The following is a 13656-nucleotide window of genomic DNA, read 5'->3' as shown; positions in this document are numbered from 1 at the left end:
CTCTTCCTGTAGGTCCTTACCCTCTTCCTGTAGGTCCTTACCCTCTTCCACACGGTAGACCCTTACCCTCTCCCTGTAGGTCCTGACCCTCTCCCTGTAGGCCCATGTCCTTACCCTCTCCCCGTAGGTCCTTACCCTCTCCCTGTAGGCCCATGTCCTTACCCTCTCCCAGTAGGTCCTTACCCTCTCCCTGTAGGCCCATGTCCTTACCCTCTCCCTGAAGGTCATTACCCTCTCCTTGTAGGTCCTTACCCTCTCCTTGTAGGTCCTTACCCTGTCCCTGTAGGTCCTTACCCTCTCCCTGTAGGTCCTTGTCCTTACCCTCTTCCTGTAGGTCCTTACCCTCTCCCTGTAGGTCCTTGTCCTTACCCTCTCCCTGTAGGTCCATGTCCTTACCCTCTCCCTGTAGGTCCTTACCCTCTTCCTGTAGGTCCTTACCCTCTCCCTGTAGGTCCGTACCCTCTCCCTGTAGGTTCTTACCCTCTCCCTGTAGGTCCTTACCCTCTCCCTGTAGGTCCTTACCCTCTTCCTGTGGGTCATTACCCTCTTCCTGTAGGTCCTTACCCTCTCCCTGTAGGTCCTTACCCTCTTCCTGTAGGCCCTTACCCTCTTCATGTAGGCCCTTACCCTCTTCATGTAGGCCCTTACCCTCTTCCTGTAGGCCCTTACCCTCTCCCTGTAGGCCCTTACCCTCTCCCTGTAGGCCCTTACCCTCTTCCTGTAGGCCCTTACCCTCGTCCTGTAGGCCCTTACCCTCTTCCTGTAGGTCCTTACCCTCTCCCTGTAGGTCCTTACCCTCTCCCTGTAGGTCCATGTCCTTACCCTCTCCCTGTAGGTCCTTCCCCTCTCCCTGTAGGTCCTTACCCTCTCCCTGTAGGTCCTTACCCTCTCCCTGTAGGTCCTTGTCCTTACCCTCTCCCTGTAGGTCCATGTCCTTACCCTCTCCCTGTAGGTCCTTACCCTCTCCCTGTAGGTCCTTACCCTCTCCCTGTAGGTCCTTACCCTCTCCCTGTAGGTCCTTACTCTCTTCCTGTAGGTCCTTACCCTCTCCCTGTAGGTCCTTACCCTCTCCCTGTAGGTCCTTCCCCTCTCCCTGTAGGTCCTTACCCTCTTCCTGTAGGTCATTACCCTCTTCCTGTAGGTCCTTACCCTCTCCCTGTAGGTCCTTACCCTCTTCCTGTAGGCCCTTACCCTCTTCATGTAGGCCCTTACCCTCTTCATGTAGGCCCTTACCCTCTTCCTGTAGGCCCTTACCCTCTCCCTGTAGGCCCTTACCCTCTTCCTGTAGGCCCTTACCCTCGTCCTGTAGGCCCTTACCCTCTTCCTGTAGGTCCTTACCCTCTCCCTGTAGGCCCTTGTCCTTACCCTCTCCCTGTAGGTCCTTACCCTCTCCCTGTAGGTCCTTACCCTCTCCCTGTAGGTCCTTACCCACTCCCCGTAGGTCCATGTCCTTACCCTCTCCCTGTAGGTCCTTACCCTCTCCCTGTAGGCCCATGTCCTTACCCTCTCCCTATAGGTCCTTGTCCTTACCCTCTCCCTGTAGGTCCTGACCCTCTCCCTATAAGTCCTTGTCCTTACCCTCTCCCTGTAGGCCCATGTCCTTACCCTCTCCCTATAGGTCCTTGTCTTTACCCTCTCCCTATAGGTCCTTGTCCTTACCCTCTCCCTATAGGTCCTTGTCCTTACCCTCTCCCTGTAGGCCCATGTCCTTACCCTCTCCCTGTAGGTCCTTACCCTCTCCTTGTAGGTCCTTACCCTATCCCTATAAGTCCTTGTCCTTACCCTCTCCCTGTAGGCCCTTGTCCTTACCCTCTCCCTGTAGGTCCTTACCCTCTCCCTGTATGTCCTTACCCTCTCCCTGTAGGTCCTTACCCACTCCCCGTAGGTCCATGTCCTTACCCTCTCCCTGTAGGTCCTTACCCTCTCCCTGTAGGCCCATGTCCTTACCCTCTCCCTATAGGTCCTTGTCCTTACCCTCTCCCTGTAGGCCCTTGTCCTTACCCTCTCCCTGTAGGTCCTTACCCTCTCCCTGTAGGTCCTTACCCTCTCCCTGTAGGTCCTTAACCACTCCCCGTAGGTCCAGGTCCTTACCCTCTCCCTGTAGGTCCAGGTCCTTACCCTCTCCCTGTAGGTCCATGTCCTTACCCTCTTCCTATAGGTCCTTACCCACTTCCTGTAGGTCCTTACCCTCTTCCTGTAGGTCCTTACCCTCTTCCACACGGTAGACCCTTACCCTCTCCCTGTAGGTCCTGACCCTCTCCCTGTAGGCCCATGTCCTTACCCTCTCCCCATAGGTCCTTACCCTCTCCCTGTAGGTCCATGTCCTTACCCTCTTCCTGTAGGTCCTTACACTCTTCCTGTAGGTCCTTACCCTCTTCCTGTATGTCCTTACCCTCTCCCTGTAGGTCCTTACCCTCTCCTTGTAGGTCCTTACCCTCTCCCTGTAGGTCCTTACCCTCTCCCCGTGGGTCCTTACCCTCTCCCTGTAGGTCCTTACCCTCTCCCTGTAAGTCCTTACCCTCTTCCTGTAGGTCCTTACCCTCTCCCTGTAGGTCCTTACCCTCTCCCTGTAGGCCCATGTCCTTACCCTCTCCCAGTAGGGTCCTTACCCTCTCCCTGTAGGCCCATGTCCTTACCCTCTCCCTGAAGGTCATTACCCTCTCCCTGTAGGTCCTTACCCTCTCCTTGTAGGTCCTTACCCTGTCCCTGTAGGTCCTTACCCTCTCCCTGTAGGTCCTTGTCCTTACCCTCTTCCTGTAGGTCCTTACACTCTTCCTGTAGGTCCTTACCCTCTTCCTGTAGGTCCTTACCCTCTTCCACACGGTAGACCCTTACCCTCTCCCTGTAGGTCCTGACCCTCTCCCTGTAGGCCCATGTCCTTACCCTCTCCCCGTAGGTCCTTACCCTCTCCCTGTAGGCCCATGTCCTTACCCTCTCCCAGTAGGTCCTTACCCTCTCCCTGTAGGCCCATGTCCTTACCCTCTCCCTGAAGGTCATTACCCTCTCCTTGTAGGTCCTTACCCTCTCCTTGTAGGTCCTTACCCTGTCCCTGTAGGTCCTTACCCTCTCCCTGTAGGTCCTTGTCCTTACCCTCTTCCTGTAGGTCCTTACCCTCTCCCTGTAGGTCCTTGTCCTTAACCTCTCCCTGTAGGTCCATGTCCTTACCCTCTCCCTGTAGGTCCTTACCCTCTTCCTGTAGGTCCTTACCCTCTCCCTGTAGGTCCGTACCCTCTCCCTGTAGGTTCTTACCCTCTCCCTGTAGGTCCTTACCCTCTCCCTGTAGGTCCTTACCCTCTTCCTGTGGGTCATTACCCTCTTCCTGTAGGTCCTTACCCTCTCCCTGTAGGTCCTTACCCTCTTCCTGTAGGCCCTTACCCTCTTCATGTAGGCCCTTACCCTCTTCATGTAGGCCCTTACCCTCTTCCTGTAGGCCCTTACCCTCTCCCTGTAGGCCCTTACCCTCTTCCTGTAGGCCCTTACCCTCGTCCTGTAGGCCCTTACCCTCTTCCTGTAGGTCCTTACCCTCTCCCTGTAGGTCCTTACCCTCTCCCTGTAGGTCCATGTCCTTACCCTCTCCCTGTAGGTCCTTACCCTCTCCCTGTATGTCCTTACCCTCTCCCTGTAGGTCCGTACCCTCTCCCTGTAGGTCCTTAACCTCTCCCTGTAGGTCCTTAACCTCTCCCTGTAGGTCCTTACCCTCTCCCTGTAGGTCCTTCCCCTCTCCCTGTAGGTCCTTCCCCTCTCCCTGTAGGTCCTTACTCTCTTCCTGTAGGCCCATGTCCTTACCCTCTCCCTGTAGGTCCTTCCCCTCTCCCTGTAGGTCCTTACCCTCTCCCTGTAGGTCCTTACCCTCTCCCTGTAGGTCCTTGTCCTTACCCTCTCCCTGTAGGTCCATGTCCTTACCCTCTCCCTGTAGGTCCTTACCCTCTCCCTGTAGGTCCTTACCCTCTCCCTGTAGGTCCTTACCCTCTCCCTGTAGGTCCTTACCCTCTTCCTGTAGGTCCTTACCCTCTCCCTGTAGGTCCTTACCCTCTCCCTGTAGGTCCTTCCCCCTCTCCCTGTAGGTCCTTACCCTCTTCCTGTAGGTCATTACCCTCTTCCTGTAGTTCCTTACCCTCTCCCTGTAGGTCCTTACCCTCTTCCTGTAGGCCCTTACCCTCTTCATGTAGGCCCTTACCCTCTTCATGTAGGCCCTTACCCTCTTCCTGTAGGCCCTTACCCTCTCCCTGTAGGCCCTTACCCTCTTCCTGTAGGCCCTTACCCTCGTCCTGTAGGCCCTTACCCTCTTCCTGTAGGTCCTTACCCTCTCCCTGTAGGCCCTTGTCCTTACCCTCTCCCTGTAGGTCCTTACCCTCTTCCTGTAGGTCATTACCCTCTTCCTGTAGTTCCTTACCCTCTCCCTGTAGGTCCTTACCCTCTTCCTGTAGGCCCTTACCCTCTTCATGTAGGCCCTTACCCTCTTCATGTAGGGCCTTACCCTCTTCCTGTAGGCCCTTACCCTCTCCCTGTAGGCCCTTACCCTCTTCCTGTAGGCCCTTACCCTCGTCCTGTAGGCCCTTACCCTCTTCCTGTAGGTCCTTACCCTCTCCCTGTAGGCCCTTGTCCTTACCCTCTCCCTGTAGGTCCTTACCCTCTCCCTGTAGGTCCTTACCCTCTCCCTGTAGGTCCTTACCCACTCCCCGTAGGTCCATGTCCTTACCCTCTCCCTGTAGGTCCTTACCCTCTCCCTGTAGGCCCATGTCCTTACCCTCTCCCTATAGGTCCTTGTCCTTACCCTCTCCCTGTAGGTCCTGACCCTCTCCCTATAAGTCCTTGTCCTTACCCTCTCCCTGTAGGCCCATGTCCTTACCCTCTCCCTATAGGTCCTTGTCTTTACCCTCTCCCTATAGGTCCTTGTCCTTACCCTCTCCCTATAGGTCCTTGTCCTTACCCTCTCCCTGTAGGCCCATGTCCTTACCCTCTCCCTGTAGGTCCTTACCCTCTCCCTGTAGGTCCTTACCCTATCCCTATAAGTCCTTGTCCTTACCCTCTCCCTGTAGGCCCTTGTCCTTACCCTCTCCCTGTAGGTCCTTACCCTCTCCCAGTAGGTCCTTACCCTCTCCCTGTAGGTCCTTACCCACTCCCCGTAGGTCCATGTCCTTACCCTCTCCCTGTAGGTCCTTACCCTCTCCCTGTAGGCCCATGTCCTTACCCTCTCCCTATAGGTCCTTGTCCTTACCCTCTCCCTGTAGGCCCTTGTCCTTACCCTCTCCCTGTAGGTCCTTACCCTCTCCCTGTAGGTCCTTACCCTCTCCCTGTAGGTCCTTAACCACTCCCCGTAGGTCCATGTCCTTTCCCTCTCCCTGTAGGTCCGTACCCTCTCCCTGTAGGCCCATGTCCTTACCCTCTCCCTATAGGTCCTTGTCCTTACCCTCTCCCTATAGGTCCTTGTCCTTACCCTCTCCCTATAGGTCCTTGTCCTTACCCTCTCCCTATAGGTCCTTGTCCTTACCCTCTCCCTGTAGGCCCATGTCCTTACCCTCTTCCTGTAGGTCCTTACCCTCTCCCTATAAGTCCTTGTCCTTACCCTCTCCCTGTAGGTCCATGTCCTTACCTTCTCCCTGTAGGCCCTTGCCCTCTTCCTGTAGGTCCTTACCCTCTCCCTGTAGGTCCTTACCCTCTCCCTGTAGGTCCTTACCCTCTCCCTGTATGTCCTTACCCTCTCCCTGTAGGTCCGTACCCTCTCCCTGTAGGTCCTTAACCTCTCCCTGTAGGTCCTTAACCTCTCCCTGTAGGTCCTTACCCTCTCCCTGTAGGTCCTTCCCCTCTCCCTGTAGATCCTTCCCCTCTCCTGTAGGGCCCTTACTCTCTTCCTGTAGGCCCATGTCCTTACCCTCTCCCTGTAGGTCCTTCCCCTCTCCCTGTAGGTCCTTACCCTCTCCCTGTAGGTCCTTACCCTCTCCCTGTAGGTCCTTGTCCTTACCCTCTCCCTGTAGGTCCATGTCCTTACCCTCTCCCTGTAGGTCCTTACCCTCTCCCTGTAGGTCCTTACCCTCTCCCTGTAGGTCCTTACCCTCTTCCTGTAGGTCCTTACCCTCTCCCTGTAGGTCCTTACCCTCTCCCTGTAGGTCCTTCCCCTCTCCCTGTAGGTCCATGTCCTTACCCTCTCCCTGTAGGCCCTTACACTCTCCCTGTAGGTCCTTACCCTCTTCCTGTAGGTCCTTACCCTCTCCCTGTAGGTCCGTACCCTCTCCCTGTAGGTTCTTACCCTCTCCCTGTAGGTCCTTACCCTCTCCCTGTAGGTCATTACCCTCTTCCTGTAGGTCCTTACCCTCTCCCTGTAGGTCCTTACCCTCTTCCTGTAGGCCCTTACCCTCTTCATGTAGGCCCTTACCCTCTTCCTGTAGGCCCTTACCCTCGTCCTGTAGGCCCTTACCCTCTTCCTGTAGGTCCTTACCCTCTCCCTGTAGGCCCTTGTCCTTACCCTCTCCCTATAGGTCCTTACCCTCTCCCTGTAGGTCCTTACCCTCTCCCTGTAGGTCCTTACCCACTCCCCGTAGGTCCATGTCCTTACCCTCTCCCTGTAGGTCCTTACCCTCTCCCTGTAGGCCCATGTCCTTACCCTCTCCCTATAGGTCCTTGTCCTTACCCTCTCCCTGTAGGTCCTGACCCTCTCCCTATAAGTCCTTGTCCTTACCCTCTCCCTGTAGGCCCATGTCCTTACCCTCTCCCTATAGGTCCTTGTCTTTACCCTCTCCCTATAGGTCCTTGTCCTTACCCTCTCCCTATAGGTCCTTGTCCTTACCCTCTCCCTGTAGGCCCATGTCCTTACCCTCTCCCTGTAGGTCCTTACCCTCTCCCTATAGGTCCTTACCCTATCCCTATAAGTCCTTGTCCTTACCCTCTCCCTGTAGGCCCTTGTCCTTACCCTCTCCCTGTAGGTCCTTACCCTCTCCCTGTAGGTCCTTACCCTCTCCCTGTAGGTCCTTACCCACTCCCCGTAGGTCCATGTCCTTACCCTCTCCCTGTAGGTCCTTACCCTCTCCCTGTAGGCCCATGTCCTTACCCTCTCCCTATAGGTCCTTGTCCTTACCCTCTCCCTGTAGGCCCTTGTCCTTACCCTCTCCCTGTAGGTCCTTACCCTCTCCCTGTAGGTCCTTACCCTCTCCCTGTAGGTCCTTAACCACTCCCCGTAGGTCCATGTCCTTTCCCTCTCCCTGTAGGTCCGTACCCTCTCCCTGTAGGCCCATGTCCTTACCCTCTCCCTATAGGTCCTTGTCCTTACCCTCTCCCTATAGGTCCTTGTCCTTACCCTCTCCCTGTAGGCCCATGTCCTTACCCTCTTCCTGTAGGTCCTTACCCTCTCCCTATAAGTCCTTTTCCTTACCCTCTCCCTGTAGGCCCATGTCCTTACCCTATCCCTGTAGGCCCATGTCCTTACCCTCTCCCTATAGGTCCATGTCCTTACCCTCTCCCTGTAGGCCCATGTCCTTACCCTCTCCCTGTAGGTCCTTGTCCTTACCCTCTCCCTGTAGGCCCATGTCATTACCCTCTTCCTGTAGGTCCTTACCCTCTCCCTGTAGGTCCTTACCCTCTTCCTGTATGTCCTTACCCTCTCCCTATAGGTCCATGTCCTTACCCTCTCCCTGTAGGCCCATGTCCTTACCCTCTCCCTGTAGGCCCATGTCTTTACCCTCTCCCTGTAGGTCCTTACCCTCTTCCTGTAGGTCCTTACCCTCTCCCTGTAGGTCCTTACCCTCTCCCTGTAGGTCCTTACCCTCTCCCTGTATGTCCTTACCCTCTCCCTGTAGGTCCTTACCCTCTCCCTGTAGGTCCTTAACCTCTCCCTGTAGGTCCTTAACCTCTCCCTGTAGGTCCTTACCCTCTCCCTGTAGGTCCTTCCCCTCTCCCTGTAGGTCCTTCCCCTCTCCCTGTAGGTCCTTACTCTCTTCCTGTAGGCCCATGTCCTTACCCTCTCCCTGTAGGTCCTTCCCCTCTCCCTGTAGGTCCTTACCCTCTCCCTGTAGGTCCTTACCCTCTCCCTGTAGGTCCTTGTCCTTACCCTCTCCCTGTAGGTCCATGTCCTTACCCTCTCCCCTGTAGGTCCTTACCCTCTCCCTGTAGGTCCTTACCCTCTCCCTGTAGGTCCTTACCCTCTTCCTGTAGGTCCTTACCCTCTTCCTGTAGGTCCTTACCCTCTCCCTGTAGGTCCTTACCCTCTCCCTGTAGGTCCTTCCCCTCTCCCTGTAGGTCCATGTCCTTACCCTCTCCCTGTAGGCCCTTACCCTCTCCCTGTAGGTCCTTACCCTCTTCCTGTAGGTCCTTACCCTCTCCCTGTAGGTCCGTACCCTCTCCCTGTAGGTTCTTACCCTCTCCCTGTAGGTCCTTACCCTCTCCCTGTAGGTCCTTACCCTCTTCCTGTAGGTCCTTACCCTCTCCCTGTAGGTCCTTACCCTCTTCCTGTAGGCCCTTACCCTCTTCATGTAGGCCCTTACCCTCTTCATGTAGGCCCTTACCCTCTTCCTGTAGGCCCTTACCCTCTCCCTGTAGGCCCTTACCCTCTTCCTGTAGGCCCTTACCCTCGTCCTGTAGGCCCTTACCCTCTTCCTGTAGGTCCTTACCCTCTCCCTGTAGGGTCCTTACCCTCTCCCTGTAGGTCCATGTCCTTACCCTCTCCCTGTAGGCCCTTGCCCTCTCCCTGTAGGTCCTTACCCTTTTCCTGTAGGTCCATGTCCTTACCCTCTCCCTGTAGGTCCTTACCCTCTCCCTGTAGGTCCTTACCCTCTCCCTGTAGGTCCGTACCCTCTCCCTGTAGGTCCAGGTCCTTACCCTCTCCCTGTAGGTCCATGTCCTTACCCTCTTCCTGTAGGTCCTTACCCACTTCCTGTAGGTCCTTACCCTCTTCCTGTAGGTCCTTACCCTCTTCCACACGGTAGACCCTTACCCTCTCCCTGTAGGCCCATGTCCTTACCCTCTCCCTGTAGGTCCTTACCCTCTTCCTGTATGTCCTTACCCTCTCCCTGTAGGTCCTTACTCTCTTCCTGTAGGCCCATGTCCTTACCCTCTCCCTGTAGGTCCTTCCACTCTCCCTGTAGGTCCTTACCCTCTCCCTGTAGGTCCTTACCCTCTCCCTGTAGGTCCTTGTCCTTACCCTCTCCCTGTAGGTCCATGTCCTTACCCTCTCCCTGTAGGTCCTTACCCTCTCCCTGTAGGTCCTTACCCTCTCCCTGTAGGTCCTTACCCTCTTCCTGTAGGTCCTTACCCTCTCCCTGTAGGTCCTTACCCTCTCCCTGTAGGTCCTTCCCCTCTCCCTGTAGGTCCATGTCCTTCCCCTCTCCCTGTAGGCCCTTACCCTCTCCCTGTAGGTCCTTACCCTCTTCCTGTAGGTCCTTACCCTCTCCCTGTAGGTCCGTACCCTCTCCCTGTAGGTTCTTACCCTCTCCCTGTAGGTCCTTACCCTCTCCCTGTAGGTCCTTACCCTCTTCCTGTAGGTCATTACCCTCTTCCTGTAGGTCCTTACCCTCTCCCTGTAGGTCCTTACCCTCTTCCTGTAGGCCCTTACCCTCTTCATGTAGGCCCTTACCCTCTTCATGTAGGCCCTTACCCTCTTCCTGTAGGCCCTTACCCTCTCCCTGTAGGCCCTTACCCTCTTCCTGTAGGCCCTTACCCTCGTCCTGTAGGCCCTTACCCTCTTCCTGTAGGTCCTTACCCTCTCCCTGTAGGTCCTTACCCTCTCCCTGTAGGTCCATGTCCTTACCCTCTCCCTGTAGGCCCTTGCCCTCTCCCTGTAGGTCCTTACCCTCTTCCTGTAGGTCCATGTCCTTACCCTCTCCCTGTAGGTCCTTACCCTCTCCCTGTAGGTCCTTACCCTCTCCCTGTAGGTCCGTACCCTCTTCCTGTAGGTCCTTACCCTCTTCCACACGGTAGACCCTTACCCTCTCCCTGTAGGCCCATGTCCTTACCCTCTCCCCGTAGGTCCTTACCCTCTCCCTGTAGGTCCATGTCCTTACCCTCTTCCTGTAGGTCCTTACACTCTTCCTGTAGGTCCTTACCCTCTTCCTGTATGTCCTTACCCTCTCCCTGTAGGTCCTTACCCTCTCCTTGTAGGTCCTTACCCTCTCCCTGTAGGTCCTTACCCTCTCCCTGTAGGCCCATGTCCTTACCCTCTCCCAGTAGGTCCTTACCCTCTCCCTGTAGGCCCATGTCCTTACCCTCTCCCTGAAGGTCATTACCCTCTCCCTGTAGGTCCTTACCCTCTCCTTGTAGGTCCTTACCCTGTCCCTGTAGGTCCTTACCCTCTCCCAGTAGGTCCTTACCCTCTCCCTGTAGGCCCATGTCCTTACCCTCTCCCTGAAGGTCATTACCCTCTCCCTGTAGGTCCTTACCCTCTCCTTGTAGGTCCTTACCCTGTCCCTGTAGGTCCTTACCCTCTCCCTGTAGGTCCATGTCCTTACCCTCTTCCTGTAGGTCCTTACACTCTTCCTGTAGGTCCTTACCCTCTTCCTGTAGGTCCTTACCCTCTTCCACACGGTAGACCCTTACCCTCTCCCTGTAGGTCCTGACCCTCTCCCTGTAAGCCCATGTCCTTACCCTCTCCCCGTAGGTCCTTACCCTCTCCCTGTAGGTCCATGTCCTTACTCTCTTCCTGTAGGCCCTTACCCTCTTCCTGTAGGTCCTTACCCTCTCCCTGTAGGTCCTTACCCTCTCCCTGTAGGTCCATGTCCTTACCCTCTCCCTGTAGGCCCTTGCCCTCTCCCTGTAGGTCCTTACCCTCTTCCTGTAGGTCCATGTCCTTACCCTCTCCCTGTAGGTCCTTACCCTCTCCCTGTAGGTCCTTACCCTCTCCCTGTAGGTCCGTACCCTCTCCCTGTAGGTCCAGGTCCTTACCCTCTCCCTGTAGGTCCATGTCCTTACCCTCTTCCTATAGGTCCTTACCCACTTCCTGTAGGTCCTTACCCTCTTCCTGTAGGTCCTTACCCTCTTCCACACGGTAGACCCTTACCCTCTCCCTGTAGGCCCATGTCCTTACCCTCTCCCCGTAGGTCCTTACCCTCTCCCTGTAGGTCCATGTCCTTACCCTCTTCCTGTAGGTCCTTACACTCTTCCTGTAGGTCCTTACCCTCTTCCTGTATGTCCTTACCCTCTCCCTGTAGGTCCTTACCCTCTCCTTGTAGGTCCTTACCCTCTCCCTGTAGGTCCTTACCCTCTCCCCGTGGGTCCTTACCCTCTCCCTGTAGGTCCTTACCCTCTCCCTGTAAGTCCTTACCCTCTTCCTGTAGGTCCTTACCCTCTCCCTGTAGGTCCTTACCCTCTCCCTGTAGGTCCATGTCCTTACCCTCTCCCAGTAGGTCCTTACCCTCTCCCTGTAGGCCCATGTCCTTACCCTCTCCCTGAAGGTCATTACCCTCTCCCTGTAGGTCCTTACCCTCTCCTTGTAGGTCCTTACCCTGTCCCTGTAGGTCCTTACCCTCTCCCAGTAGGTCCTTACCCTCTCCCTGTAGGCCCATGTCCTTACCCTCTCCCTGAAGGTCATTACCCTCTCCCTGTAGGTCCTTACCCTCTCCTTGTAGGTCCTTACCCTGTCCCTGTAGGTCCTTACCCTCTCCCTGTAGGTCCATGTCCTTACCCTCTTCCTGTAGGTCCTTACACTCTTCCTGTAGGTCCTTACCCTCTTCCTGTAGGTCCTTACCCTCTTCCACACGGTAGACCCTTACCCTCTCTCCCTGTAGGTCCTTACCCTCTCCCTGTAGGTCCGTACCCTCTCCCTGTAGGTCCAGGTCCTTACCCTCTCCCTGTAGGTCCATGTCCTTACCCTCTTCCTATAGGTCCTTACCCACTTCCTGTAGGTCCTTACCCTCTTCCTGTAGGTCCTTACCCTCTTCCACACGGTAGACCCTTACCCTCTCCCTGTAGGCCCATGTCCTTACCCTCTCCCCGTAGGTCCTTACCCTCTCCCTGTAGGTCCATGTCCTTACCCTCTTCCTGTAGGTCCTTACACTCTTCCTGTAGGTCCTTACCCTCTTCCTGTATGTCCTTACCCTCTCCCTGTAGGTCCTTACCCTCTCCTTGTAGGTCCTTACCCTCTCCCTGTAGGTCCTTACCCTCTCCCCGTGGGTCCTTACCCTCTCCCTGTAGGTCCTTACCCTCTCCCTGTAAGTCCTTACCCTCTTCCTGTAGGTCCTTACCCTCTCCCTGTAGGTCCTTACCCTCTCCCTGTAGGCCCATGTCCTTACCCTCTCCCAGTAGGTCCTTACCCTCTCCCTGTAGGCCCATGTCCTTACCCTCTCCCTGAAGGTCATTACCCTCTCCCTGTAGGTCCTTACCCTCTCCTTGTAGGTCCTTACCCTGTCCCTGTAGGTCCTTACCCTCTCCCTGTAGGTCCATGTCCTTACCCTCTTCCTGTAGGTCCTTACACTCTTCCTGTAGGTCCTTACCCTCTTCCTGTAGGTCCTTACCCTCTTCCACACGGTAGACCCTTACCCTCTCCCTGTAGGTCCTGACCCTCTCCCTGTAGGCCCATGTCCTTACCCTCTCCCCGTAGGTCCTTACCCTCTCCCTGTAGGTCCATGTCCTTACTCTCTTCCTGTAGGTCCTTACACTCTTCCTGTAGGTCCTTACCACCTCCCTGTAGGCTCTTACCCTCTTCCTGTTTGTCCTTACCCTCTTCCTGTAGGTCCTTACCCTCATCCTTTAGGTCCTTACCCTCTTCCTGTAGGTCCTTACCCTCTTCCTGTTCTTCCCTCCACTCTTCCTGTAGGTCCTTACCATCTTCCTGTAGGTCCTTTCCCCCTTCCTGCATGTCCTTACCCTCTTCCTGTAGGCCCTTGTCCTTACCCTCTTCCTGTAGGTCCTAACCTTCTTCATGTAGGTCCTTACCCTCTTCCTGTAGGTCCTTACCCTCTTCCTGTAGGTCCTTACCCTCTTCCTGTAGGTCCTTACCCTCATCCTGTAGGTCCTTACCCTCATCCTGTAGGTCCTTACCCTCATCCTGTAGGTCCTTACCCTCTTCCTGTTCCTCCCTCCACTCTTCCTGTAGGTCCTTACCATCTTCCTGTAGGTCCTTTCCCCCTCCCTGTATGTCCTTAACCCTCTTTCTGTAGGCCCTTGTCCTTACCCTCTTCCTGTTGGTCCTTACTCTCTTCCCGTTGGTCCTTACGCTCTTCCTGTAGGTCCTTACCCTTTTCCTGTAGGTCCTTACCCTCATCCTGTAGGTCCTTACCCTCTTCCATACGGTAGGCCCTTACCCTCTTCCATACGGTAGGTCCTTAACCTCTTCCATACGGTAGGCTCTTACCCTCTTCCATACAGTAGGCCCTTACCCTCTTCCATACGGTAGGCCCTTACCCGCTTCCTGTAGGTCCTTACCCTCTTCCTGTAGGCCCTTACCCTCTCCCTGTAGGTCCTTACCCTCTTCCTGTAGGCCCTTACCCTCTCCCTGTAGGTCCTTACCCTCTCCCTGTAGGCCCATGTCCTTACCCTCTCCCCGTAGGTCCTTACCCTATCCCTGTAGGTCCTTGCCCTCTCCCTGTAGGTCATTACCCTCTCCCTGTAGGCCCATGTCCTTACCCTCTCCCTATAGGTCCTTGTCTTTACCCTCTCCCTATAGGTCCTTGTCCTTACCCTCTCCCTATAGGTCCTTGTCCTTACCCTCTCCCTGTAGGCCCATGTCCTTACCCT

At 55.7% G+C, this 13656-nt stretch overlaps 1 protein-coding gene across 1 annotated transcript in view; it reads right to left on the bottom strand.

Annotated features, from left to right (window-relative positions):
• LOC109886362 (leucine-rich repeat-containing protein 36-like) overlaps positions 1-13656 on the bottom strand; it is a 29618-nt gene that overhangs the window by 15547 nt on the left and 415 nt on the right. The window lies entirely within an intron of this gene.

This window comes from Oncorhynchus kisutch, unplaced genomic scaffold, assembly GCF_002021735.2.
Source record: "Oncorhynchus kisutch isolate 150728-3 unplaced genomic scaffold, Okis_V2 scaffold3736, whole genome shotgun sequence".
NCBI lineage: Eukaryota > Metazoa > Chordata > Actinopteri > Salmoniformes > Salmonidae > Oncorhynchus > Oncorhynchus kisutch.
This window is presented reverse-complemented; position numbering and strand designations above follow the sequence as displayed.